The sequence below is a fragment of the Myxine glutinosa genome, chromosome 13 (assembly GCF_964187855.1).
Source record: "Myxine glutinosa chromosome 13, kmMyxGlut1.1, whole genome shotgun sequence".
Taxonomy (NCBI): domain Eukaryota; kingdom Metazoa; phylum Chordata; class Myxini; order Myxiniformes; family Myxinidae; genus Myxine; species Myxine glutinosa.
This window is the reverse complement of record NC_136273.1, coordinates 33,376,843-33,389,073: the sequence shown is the minus strand read 5'-3', so window position 1 is coordinate 33,389,073 and position 12,231 is coordinate 33,376,843. Positions and strand designations below refer to the sequence as shown.

At 42.8% G+C, this 12,231-nt stretch overlaps 1 long non-coding RNA gene across 1 annotated transcript; it reads left to right on the top strand.

Moving 5' to 3' along the window:
* The first annotated feature begins 2,906 nt into the window (after nt 1-2,906).
* LOC144888652 (uncharacterized) lies at nt 2,907-9,525 on the top strand. Its single transcript, XR_013621195.1, has 3 exons — nt 2,907-3,037; nt 8,095-8,234; nt 8,392-9,525. It is a non-coding gene; the product is annotated as an uncharacterized LOC144888652 (long non-coding RNA).
* Nucleotides 9,526-12,231: the final 2,706 nt, after the last annotated feature.

Here is a 12,231-nt window from a genome sequence, read left to right as displayed (position 1 = left end):
TATGGACTCATTTGAGAGATTCAATGAAACACAACTTCCTTCAAAAGAAAATTTCTATAACAAATTAAATAATAGTCATATATCTGATAAAGATTATGTACACGCACAAAATGTTTGGGAAAAATATAACATCAAGAATCTTGGCGAGTATCACGATTTGTATCTCAAAACTGATGTGCTTTTATTGGCCGATGTATTTGAAGCCTTTAGATCTGTTTGTCGCACTGGATATGGATTGGATCCTGCTCACTACTACACAGCACCTGGATTGGCCTGGAGTGCGATGTTGAAAATGACAAAACAAGATTTGGATTTGATAACCGATGTTGATATGCTTTTGATGATTGAAAAGGCAAAAAGAGGTGGAATTTCACAAGTCTGCTCGAGTAGATACGCAAAAGCAAATAACAAATATCTTCCAAATTATGATCCAACGAAAGAGAGTTCTTACTTGATGTACTATGACGCGAACAACCTGTATGGCTGGGCAATGTCTCAGGCTCTTCCTTATGGAAAACTTAGATGGGTAAAGGAAAAAGACTACAAAAACGTTTTACAAGATGTATGTATCTCTACACAAAAAGAATTGGATGAAGAAAAAGTTGGTTATTATTTTGAAATTGATTTAAAATATCCAGAGGAACTCCATAACCTACACAAAGATCTCCCATTTGCTTGTGAGAAAGAAAGTCCAAAGAAAGAATGGTTGAGTGATTATCAACGATCGTTTGATATAGGTGAATCAACAGAAAAATTACTTACTACATTATATAACAAGAAAAATTATGTTCTACACCAAAGAAATTTGCGACAATATTTATCAAAAGGTCTAAGAGTAGAGAAGATCCATAGGGTTCTAAAGTTCAATCAAAGTCATTGGTTAAAGGGGTACATTGATTTTAATACACAAAGAAGAACAGAGTCAAAAACAGATTTTGAGAAAGACTTTTATAAATTGATGAATAATGCGGTCTTTGGTAAGACTATGGAGAATGTGAGGAAAAGACAAAATATCAGACTATCAACATCTTGGGAACAAGCATCAAAATTAATTAATAGACTGAGTTTTACTCGAGCTGAGGTCTTTACTGAGAACTTTTGTGCGATCCATTTGATTAAAGAGAGTATTGAAATGAACAAACCTATTTATATTGGAACAACAATTCTTGATTTATCAAAGTCATTAATGTATGATTACTTTTATAATAACTTGAGGAAGAAATATCAAAATGATGTTAATCTACTTTATATGGATACAGATAGTTTTATTTTGAAAATTAATACCAACGATGTTTATTCAGACATGAAAAGAGACATTAATATCTATGACACGAGTAATTACAGTCCAGAGAGTGAGTTGTTCTCTTCTAAAAATAAAAAGGTGATTGGAAAGTTCAAGGATGAATTAGGAGGAAATGTTATGAGTGAATTTGTGGGATTGAGGTCAAAGGCTTATGCTTATAAATACATTGTGAATAACGTTGAAAAGACTGATAAGAAGTTAAAAGGTGTAAAGAAAAATGTTATTAAAGAAACAATAAACTTTAAGGATTATTATAACTGTTTAACAACAAAGAAAGAAGAGTTTAGAAAGATTAATGGAATAAGAAGTTATAAACATCAATTATATTCAGAAGAGATAAATAAGAAAGCATTGGGGGCTTTTGATGATAAGAGGTTTATTTTAGAAAATGGAATTGATAGTCTCCCTTATGGTTATATAAGTATATAAGTGATAAGATATATATATAAGTGATAAGATATATATAAGTGATAAGATATATATAAGTGATAAGTTAAAAAGGGGGGGGGGGGGGGTTGGGGATTTTAACGGGCTACCGCCGCCTTTTTTACTATTATATAAATGATAGAACCAAGTATCAACCAGACTAAAGAGTGGAGGTGTAATCAACCTTGGTATATAAATGGAAAACATAATGAATGTGAAAAATATCAAATAGGTATAATTGAAAAGGCAACTGGTAAAAAAATTCACAAAACAAATAAGAGAATTAATTTAAATACCGGTGAATTGGGTAAAAAAGATGGAAATATTTTTGAGTGGACGGAAAACTTTGATGGTTGTCAGGAAAATATATACTTTAATTTAAAAATGGTATGTGGCACTGGAGGCGCTCAAGCAAGAACATTGAGGGAGGTTTACCATTTTATCTTAGCTCAGTTAAAATATCTTAATAAAGAACCAAACTCAAACATATTTTTTGTTAATATATTAGATGGTGAAGAGAGTTGTAGGAGAATTAAATTATTTCCCACGCATAAACAAATATTTGTAGGGTCGTTGTTTGAGTGGGTTATATTCACCAGATGATATTAAGAGTAAAAGGTTAAAAGGTTCATAAGGTCAGAAGGATCACAGGTGTTTAAGTGGTCTAATGAATAAGGATAACATGTCAAAAGGTTAGAAGGTTCGTAAAGAACAGGGTGAGAGAAATAGAGGTCTTTAGGGGCAATGAGGGAGGGAAAGAATTAATATGGAAGTGAATGGGTCAAAGATTAATCTGCCAGATGATATGTAGAAGAAGGATGATAGGTCTATAAGAGAAAACAAATATTTGTAGTGTTTGAGTGGTCTAATGAACAACATTAAGGATAGGTACTACAGACAAAAGGTTCATAAAGATGAGGGTGGGAGAAATAGAGGTGTTTATGATTTTTGAAAAAGACAAGGGGGTAAATGACATTAGATAGGGATTTCCCATGTTAAACGGAGGTGTCCCAGAAGCAACATTATTACACTACTCACCTTGTTGACACTTTCAAAACCCCTTTCGTTGAGTTGTACTTTGACAAAATATTATGACATTTTACATCATAACGACCAATTCAATTTGCCACTCGTCGGCACCACCCATGTCCTTGTTTCTCAAGACAGCATTGGTGTAATGGATTCCATGAACTCTCGAGTTGTTCCTGTTATTGTTAATTTCGTCATTCAGGATGCGATCGAGGACAAGCTGGACGCTCGACAGTGGCCCTTTGTGTCGCGTAGCACTGCGGGAGGAGCTGCCGGAAGGTAGGCTATGTCCACTGTTTAAGGCCATGACATGTGATGGTATTTTCATTTTCAAAAATATTTTGAAGCTGTTAAATGATGCCAAAGCAATTTTGCATGATAGAAACTTCCATCATGATTATAAAAACAAACAGCAATTCCTTCTGAAAACTCTTTATTTGTACACGCCAGCCATCAAGGAGCTCTCCTACCTATGACAACATAACCCTTTGTGAAGCCTGAGACATGATGATCTGATTTACATTATACAGATTGTTTGAATGAAGATCAATGAAAGGAATCAATCTTCTTCAAACCAATCTTCACGAAACTTCACCAAATGGTAGATTTGGTGGTCTCACAGAATCCTATTTATTGAGGTCAAAAGGTCAACATAGTCCAAAGGTCAAGCACTTTTTTCTGATTTCTAAAATTGTCAATTTTAATTTGATTAACTTAAAATTTGAAGACGATTTGCATATCAGGTCACTGAATTCAACCACCAATTATTTTTGAGGTCAAAAGGATGCTCCACTGAGTGCCATTCTGCTTTATTATCTTTTGGCAAGCGTCGCTCGATGAGTGATTTTTCATTCTTTGATTACTGAGCTGAACCTTAATTTGCTTTTGTTCATGAATACCACCCTGAGATCCTCTTTGTGTTTTGCTTGCGCATGTTCCGAGTGAGTCACAACCTTTTCGAAATGTTCAAGTCAACACGGAATTTGGTTTGTTCAACAAAATAGCGTCCAATGTTAAAAAGTTCGTCCAATGTTAAAAAGTTTGTTTGCCGATTGTTATGAAAATTTTATGAAAATCCGTTGCCGATTGTTATGAAAATTTGAAAACTGATAAATAAAATGACAACATTTGATGTAGAAAAAGGAAATAAAGTATAATAAAATAAAGAAATATAAAATTAAAATAAAACAACATGAAAAATATCACAAAAATATACAACAAATGACAAGAACAAACAAAACACATGCAGCTAAAAGCGCTCTATATCAAGGATAAGCAGAGCTTGCTCATGGGAAGGAAAGTTCAAGTAGATTCCTTGACTACATTGTGAAGATGACCCACAGTGAAAACATGGATATCGGGAAGGAAGATCACAGCAAGCTTGTTCTTCACGTTGTTCTTGGAAACTCGTTCTCAAGGTAACCAGATATGCGCGAAGCAAGTGAGTCCACATATGCAGGTGAACCCTTCAGGACACTCTCTGCGCTCAACGCAGTGCCGAACATGAAGAAGGCCTTCAACGATCAGCTCGGTAAGTACGTGGACCAGGCAGCCCTAAAGCGTCGCCGGGCTGGCCAGCCTCAACTGCCGGCAGCAGCACAGAGAAGACCCGCCGGTGTCGCCGCTCGAATGCCACAGTAGTGGTGACTGGTGTGGAGACAAAACTAAGCAGTGCCTGGTTAGGAGGTGTATAATGTTGATAAATGAAGTTGCTTTGTTCACTAAAGTTCCTTGTTCCAACATATCACTTCCTGCATATGCGAGAAAGGCTGCGAAACAGCCCGCTTGCAGTTTGCGAAAGGTCTGGCGAACGAGAGGGGCGTGGTAAAATCACGTGATCTACGAATGCCGAAAAAAACATATACACACAGAGACGGACACTTCAACTTTTAGCCATTGATGCAAAAATGTAGTTTAATTTCTCTTGTGGCTACGTAACCAAACAAACAATGTATTTACGACAGCCGTCTCAGCTCCTGTAGGCCGTATATCCCACCTGCCCCCCATCCCACCCTCTTTTCCAACATAATGCATAGTAAATGTCGTTATTTTCAACTTACCTGAAACATTCATAAACCCTAGATATGTCCTTCCCATTGGTGTTCATAAACAATCAATCCAGATACACAGTCCATTCAATGGGAGCAATCCTTCTGGGATTTACACTTGGGCCTTGCCCCAGTCTACATCATCGGGAGTTTTCATGAAGGGCAGCTCCCCGTTTGGCGAGCTGAGAAAGTTTTCCAAGTCTTTCGTTGTACAAAGGCACAGCACTTCCTCTGTGGTACTTTTACAAGTATTTTCAGCTTATTTTAGAAGCTTGGTGAACCATTTTAATTAACAATCCTTATCTCCGACACACTATATACTTTATGATGCTGTGAATGCCGCCATTTATTAAGGTTTCTGCGCATGCATGCCAGGTATTCTGTGGCGGAATATGTCATTTCAAAAGTTCCGCATTAAAAATCAACAGATTCAATATATATTTGTTCTATTTCCTGTATTTGCACGAGCCCTGTGGGGATCTCTATTTCCTGTCATTTTATAGGGTGAGGAAAGGGTCCGTCTTCAAGATCCATTCTATCATTGACACCAGCTAAATTATTTTGGAATTTAATGATCTTCTTTTTTTTGTATACAAGATCGTGGCTCGTGAAAGAGCTGACATTAATCACACAAAAAGGCAACCGACACATAAAACACAAAATAAGAGGAGCGGAACACAAGATGGGGAGAGAGGGGGAAGGACACAAACACAACATTTGAGAGCAAGGACATCGAGAGAAATGTGGGAGGGGGAGGGCTTGGGGGGAGGTGGGATAGGTATAAAACACATCAACACTGCAAGGACTTCCAGGAAAGAAGTTGGAATTTCAAAAAAAGTGTATCTGGGGTGAATTAACAGGGGTAGAAAAGATCAAGGTTTTGGATGGGGGAAGATAAGAGATGGTGGTGAACAGCTGTTTTAAAGACGAGGAGGGAGGAGTGGGATTGAAGGGAGTGGGGGAGTTTATTCCAGAGGCGGGAAAAAAGGGGAATGAAAGAGTGAAGGTGAGCAGAGAGCCTAGATTTTGGCAGTTTCACCATAAGAGGGTTGCTGGAAGATCTTGTGCGACCTGTAGGAATATTAGGGGGACAGAGCACAGAGAGAGCTGGGGGAGCAAGGCTGGAGAGGAGTCGGTAGAAGACAGAAAAACCACCAACCAGCCTGCGGTGAGTGAGTGAAAGGCCCTCGGAGTTAGCTTCATCGCAGGAGATTCCAATGATTCTGATATGATCCCCCTCCCCCCCGTTCCCACGCCTCCTCCCCCCAAGCCCTCTCCCTCCCACACATCTCCCTGCTCTTAAATGTTGTGTGCTCTCAAGTGTTTGTGTGCTTCCCCTTCGCTTGTCTTCCGCTCCCTCTTTTTATATATTTTATTTGTCTGGTTGATTTGTTTGTGAAGTAAATGTCAGCTCTTTCACGAGCCTCGATTCAGGATACAAAAAACAAAAAAAACAAAAAAAAGCTTTGGTTTCAACAGCGTGAAGCCGAGCTCGGTGTGAGGCAGGAGGGGAGAGCTTTCTTCCATTGAGCTGCGGATGAAAGCCTTGTATGTGGTGAGGAGCTCAGGTGTGCCAAGGAAGGACTTCGCACGACAGGAGGATGCCCAGTCGGCGACTGGCTTTGGAGGCCAGCTTGGAAATGTGGTTATCCCAGGAAAGATCATGGCAGATAGTGAGACCCAAAAGCTTGAGCGACAGAACTTCTTGGAGAGGATTGTTGAGAAAGTAGATGGGAGGGTTTTCCAGTCGGTCTTTTCGGAGAGACATAGTAAGAGTGTGGGATTTGTCAGGATTGAAAGACATGTTCCACTTGTTTGACCAGTCTGTGATTTTATCCAGGTCTGCAGAGAGTGAGGAGGCTGCAGACTGCCGATCTGAGGGATGAGGAATGGAGCGGCAGAGAGTGGAGTCATCAGCAAAGAGATAGAGAGGATTTTCCGGAGAGTCAGAGAGATCATCATGAAGACCAGAAATAGCACAGGGCCCAGAACACTGCCTTGGGGAACTCCAGCCAGAACAGGAAGAGGAGATGAGAGAAATCCATTCAGGGCCACCCGTTGCCTACGACCAGAGAGGAAGTCCGCAAGCCATGAGTGGAGCTTTCCATGGATACCACAGGAGGAGAGTTTGGTGAGCAGAGCTGGGTGCCAGACCGTATCGAAGGCACGTGATATGTCAAGGGAGACGGCTCTGATTTCCTGTTTGGCATTGAGGACCTCCATCCATCGTTGAGACAGCAGAAGCAGCATGTCCAGAGTAGAATGGCCTGGTCTGAATCCAAATTGATGATCAGAGATCAAGCCATTGGAGAAGAGGAAGGATTTGATATCCGAAGCAATGATGGATTCCATGATTTTGCTGATAATTTGCTGATAAGCAGGCTGATTGGTCTGCAGTTGCAAGGATCTGTTTTTGCACATTTTTTGTGTAAAGCGGTAATGTTTGCTGATTTCCAAGATGCTGGCAGATGACCTTGAGCAAAAGAGAGGGTGAAAAGAACAGAGAAAGGTTGAGATAGAGCGGCAGAGGAGGATTTTCGGACCCGTGGGCTGATGCCGTCTGGTCCAGTTGCAGAATCAGAGTCGAGGTTTGACAAAAACTTCTTCACCTTGTCAGGAGAGAAGGACACAGAGTCCAGGAGCAGTTGGGTTCGACTGGGAAAGGTGGGAACAGAGAGAGATGGGTTTGGGACACAAAATTTTGACGCAAACACAGAGTTGAGGCATTCGGCTTTGTCACGTGCGGTGTCAACTGTGTCGCCATTTGAGGTAAGGGAGGGGATGGAGGGGGAACAAACACCAGAAACGGATTTGACAAGACGCCACCAGGATTTGGAGGTAGGAGACAGGTTTGAGATTTCAATCTTGAGTGTGGAGAGATAGTGCTTCCTGGCACTCCTGAGGGTAGACAAACACTTCTTCCAAGCTTGGTGGAAGGAACTGAGATTGCCTTCAGTTGGATTTGCCTTCCAAGAGGAAATATAGATATCGATATTGCTTCGTCCAGGGAATGGAGAAGGGGTTGCAAAATTTAGAAAAGGAAAAACTCGGACAGTGGGGTAAAGAAGAAAAGGTAAATAATGTATATGAAAACATTGAGAAGGGGTAGGGAAGAGTGGAGGGGGAAAAATTCCACCATTTTGTAAAAGTAATATTTAAATGATCCCACGCACAAACCCACGTGACCTTTAAGAATTTCTTTGAAGACCTTTCTTGAGCGTTCATACTTTATGGCAATTTTCCTTATTTATTATGACCTCTGAAATCTCGCCTATTTGACCCCTCCAGTGGAAGAATGTATGGCCGCTGACATGAAGGCCGCAGCGGTCCACGACTGTTGCTCTTTGTTCTCGGCGGAGCAACCTACGCAGAAACGCGTTGCGCTTACGAGGTCACCGCAACCAATGGAAACTGGGAGGTCCTTATGGGTGGGGTTTTAACCTTTACATTTTATTTCAATAAAATAGCACTCTCATTACTAATCTCACCATCACACCCCTTGCCTTTCCTCATACACCTCCTGGGAAATGTAATGCTGATCTTGATTTCTCTTATCCATGTATCCCTCCCTATTCTCCTCATCAGGATCCACCCACTTGATGACTCCCAAGGACCTGATAACCGATCTTCGACACCCAGATTTTAGGCCAGGAAGTCGAGTTGGCTTTTCAGACTCTAGTCAAGCATAACCTCCCCCTCACTTGGCACAATGGGCATCCAAGTCCTGGTCATTTGCCGAGGCCTAAGTGCAAGCTTCATCCGAAGCATTTTCCGTCTTTCCTGACATTCCCGTATTTCAATATTTTAACACAAGAGACGCTGCTTCCACCCATTCCCCTCTCACCCAACCCCCAAAAAACTTCAGCTCAACGCCTGGTCTTACAGCTTTAACCCCAAAATGCATATCTGTTTACCTGAGAATAACCTCAGATCTAGCCCAATTTTTCAATGAGTTTCACAACTACATGTGAGTTGGTACTCGGCATCAATGGTCTACTCACCTGCTCATGTAAGTTGCACCCCGTTTCTTTTAAGCATGGCAGTAAGCACATCATGTTACTTCGGACCAAAATGGGCTGCATCACCAATTCAGGAGTTACAAGTCCGACAAGTGGTGGAAAAAGCCAATTTTAGAATTCTGCGGGCTTCCTGCATGTCTCCTGTTTCATGTTTTCCAGCATGCTCATTGTACACCTATGCTTGTCCTGGAGTGTATTTCAACCTCTGTCCACGTACCATCCTCGAGTATTCCCTGAGCTATGCAAATGTGAGCAGGCTGGGAAAGAGTGCTGGACCTGTAGAGAAAAGGTTTTACTTGTTAGTCTGTCCTGTTCTTTTAGAATTTTGTGATATGTTGCTGTGCACTTGTCACGGCATGTTTATTTCGTAGTTGAGGCATGCTTGCACCACCATCTGTCCACCATAAGCTTTCGCCCACGTTTGTGAAAATATTCTGTTTCCAAAGTGATTGTCCTCTGACCATGCATTTCACTGGTTGAGAGCCATGTTGCTAAACTCGAAGGCAGCCCCTTAACTGCTTGAAATTCTGGACTTTCGCTTGGCCTATCCATTCATGAAGTTCCTTCCTGGATACATCAAATGGCATGCTGAGACAAGGAAGGCTGTAGATGTTGAATGAATAGGTGTGTTTGTGTGACCTGGTCACTGAAATGCATGGATGCCTGTCTGCAGGAAATAAAGCATGAACCCTGCAAAAGCTTCCTTATTCTTGTCTACTTTCCTAAACTCGTGGTCGGATGTTGTTGTTGTATACCGCCAGACAGTTCTCTCGAACAAGTCCACGGCATGGAGACAGCTGATAGATTTTGCAAGAGCGACCCAGAGATCCCCCACATCCAGGATGGTGTACCCCCGCATTCACAAAGTGAGGGCCACGACAGAGTTGGAGAAAGAGAGAAAGAAAGAGAGAGAAAACGATGGATGGAGGTCCTCAATGCCAGACAGGAAATCAGGACCGTCTCCCTTGACATATCTCATGCCATTGATACTGTCTGGCACCCCGCTCTTCTCATCAAAGTCTCCTCTTATGGTATCCTTGGAAATCTCCACTTATGGCTGGCGGACTTCCTAACCTGTCGTCGTCAACGTGTTGCTCTAAATGGAATCCTCTCATTTCCTCTTCCTGTCCAGGCTAGAGTTACTCAAGGTACTACTCTGGGCAGTAGTATGAAAAGGGGGGGTCCTGAGGCAAAACATCTCCACAGGACCACTCGCATGTACATTCGCTTACACTTGTTCCACACGCTCTCGCTCGTTCCACTAGTTTTCCCTCGCCATCGCTCACTCACCTGCTCGATATCTTATCTCAGAACCCCCCTTTTCATACTACTTGTGTGTGGGGGTGGGTGTGGGGGGGGCTGGGGGGGCAGGAGGGGTCGGGGAAGGTAAAGGGAAAGCAGAGGGGGTTGATTATTACAGATGGTGTTTCACATTATTCCCACCTATAATATTGTTACGGACGCGGTTAAGATGTTATTTTGACCGAGCGGTGGTATTACCGCGACCGAACAGTTATTCCCCGACTAATACCCGATTTGCCCCAAACTTTGGCCGGATCGCGCCACCGCTATTCAATCGGGAAAACTCTAAAGCGACCGAATACAAAGAGGAAGAAGACGTACAGAAGAGTAATTGGATTTATTATGTACACATATAAGTAGGAAGAAAGCAGGCACGTTTATTTACAGACGAGATTAGATACACAGTGCAACGCTAGCTTACCTACAGTCTTAATTAACCCAGGGACAGAACAAACAAGGACAGACTCACGCGGGGAATGATGATAGGACTGGCGGGAGATGGATGGCTGGTGGGATAGGGAAGTCCAACTGGCCCTGCAACCGATCGACTCGTTGGGCAGCCGCCGCCCCTTCGCGGCCCTGCTCCAAACTGCCGTCCAGGCCTCACGCTGCTGTGGCTGCAGTTTCGGTGGCTCCAGCTGCAGTAAATGCAGTTTCAGTGGCTCGAGCTGCAGTAAATGCAGTTTCAGTGGCTCGAGCTGCAGTAAATGCAGTTTCAGTGGCTCGAGCTGCAGCTCAACCCTGGACTTCTTTCGGACTCACTCAAAGCGCCTCTCTTGGACTCAACCGCTTGGACTCCCTCTCGTCTCTCTGTCAAAGCTCATCTCTTTTTGGAAACGCCCTAGCTGTGGGTTATATAGGCCCCGCCCCTCAACCTTCGCGAACCTCCTCGATGTTTCTCTCCACACCCTCTCCAAGTCCAACCCCTTGTTCGTGGTTGGTTGAGTGGGGCTGACTCACTCCTCCCCTCTATGACGAGGTGGGGACCCGCCTTTCTTCCCCAACCCTGCCTCGTGGTCAATGGCGGCAATTGTTGGTTGGCAATGCGAATGGCAATTGACGAAAAGGGGGAATGGAAGTTTTGGGAGTGGGAATGAAGGGAATCTATTTCTTTCACTGGTGCAATGGAGTATTTCAATTAATGGGAGACACAGCCTTACCCTAAAACACATAATAAGATATAACTATTGAACAGGGGTATTCTATGGTTGGCTGTGGTGTGGATGCTTTATGGACTAATTATGGGATGCCCTTTGACCTTTACGCAGCTCTGGAGGCAGGAGGCGCAGAATAAACAATAATAATAATACACACAATCAAAAAAAATACAGTCCTCATAACCGCAACACTGCACCCTCCTCCTCTTAGGCACGTCCCGGGCCTACAACTTTTATTTAGTGTGACACTTAGGTGTAGTTCCCTCTACTTTTAACCTGATCCTGAGTGCGACAGTTTTAAAACATAAATAAATGTGTCCCGCTGCTCCATTGCACCCTGCCTAACAGACTTACGCCCACAGTTAACCGAATTGCGGAATGGTCTTCAAACTACACACTGACGGTGGGGAGCATTATTTACAATGACTCTGCTTTTATTTACAAAACTAACCCAGGACCTGTAATTGTTCTTTCTGGGGGGGAGACAGTCTGCTCTGCATCGACGCACCATGAAAGCACCCAAAAACACACCAATACACCCTCAAGCACCAATCGGTGCAGTCACCACAGTTCATCAATGTTCAATGCATGTTCAATAATAAAAATAAATCAACAACCCCTAACCCTGCAGGTGGTCTCTTGCTCTTCGGCTCCCTCTGCTGGTTATTATTATTGTCTTCCAGTTGTTGTCTTTCTTTCATTGCTTTTCTTACTGGCGGCCTATTCGAACTGAAAAATGCACCCAATGTGTCCTTTTTAATTTTATTTATGGCCCACAGGGGCCGACTATGTGTGGTTCACCTGTGGGGCATCGGTGCCCTGTAGCCAAGGTCCGCCAGCAAGATTTTGGGCCCTCATGGCCGGTTCCAGCAGAGGGGCCATGCCCCAACCCATGGGGTCCATCAGTGGTGCTCGGCCACAGGCATGTGGTCCATATGTGGTGCATC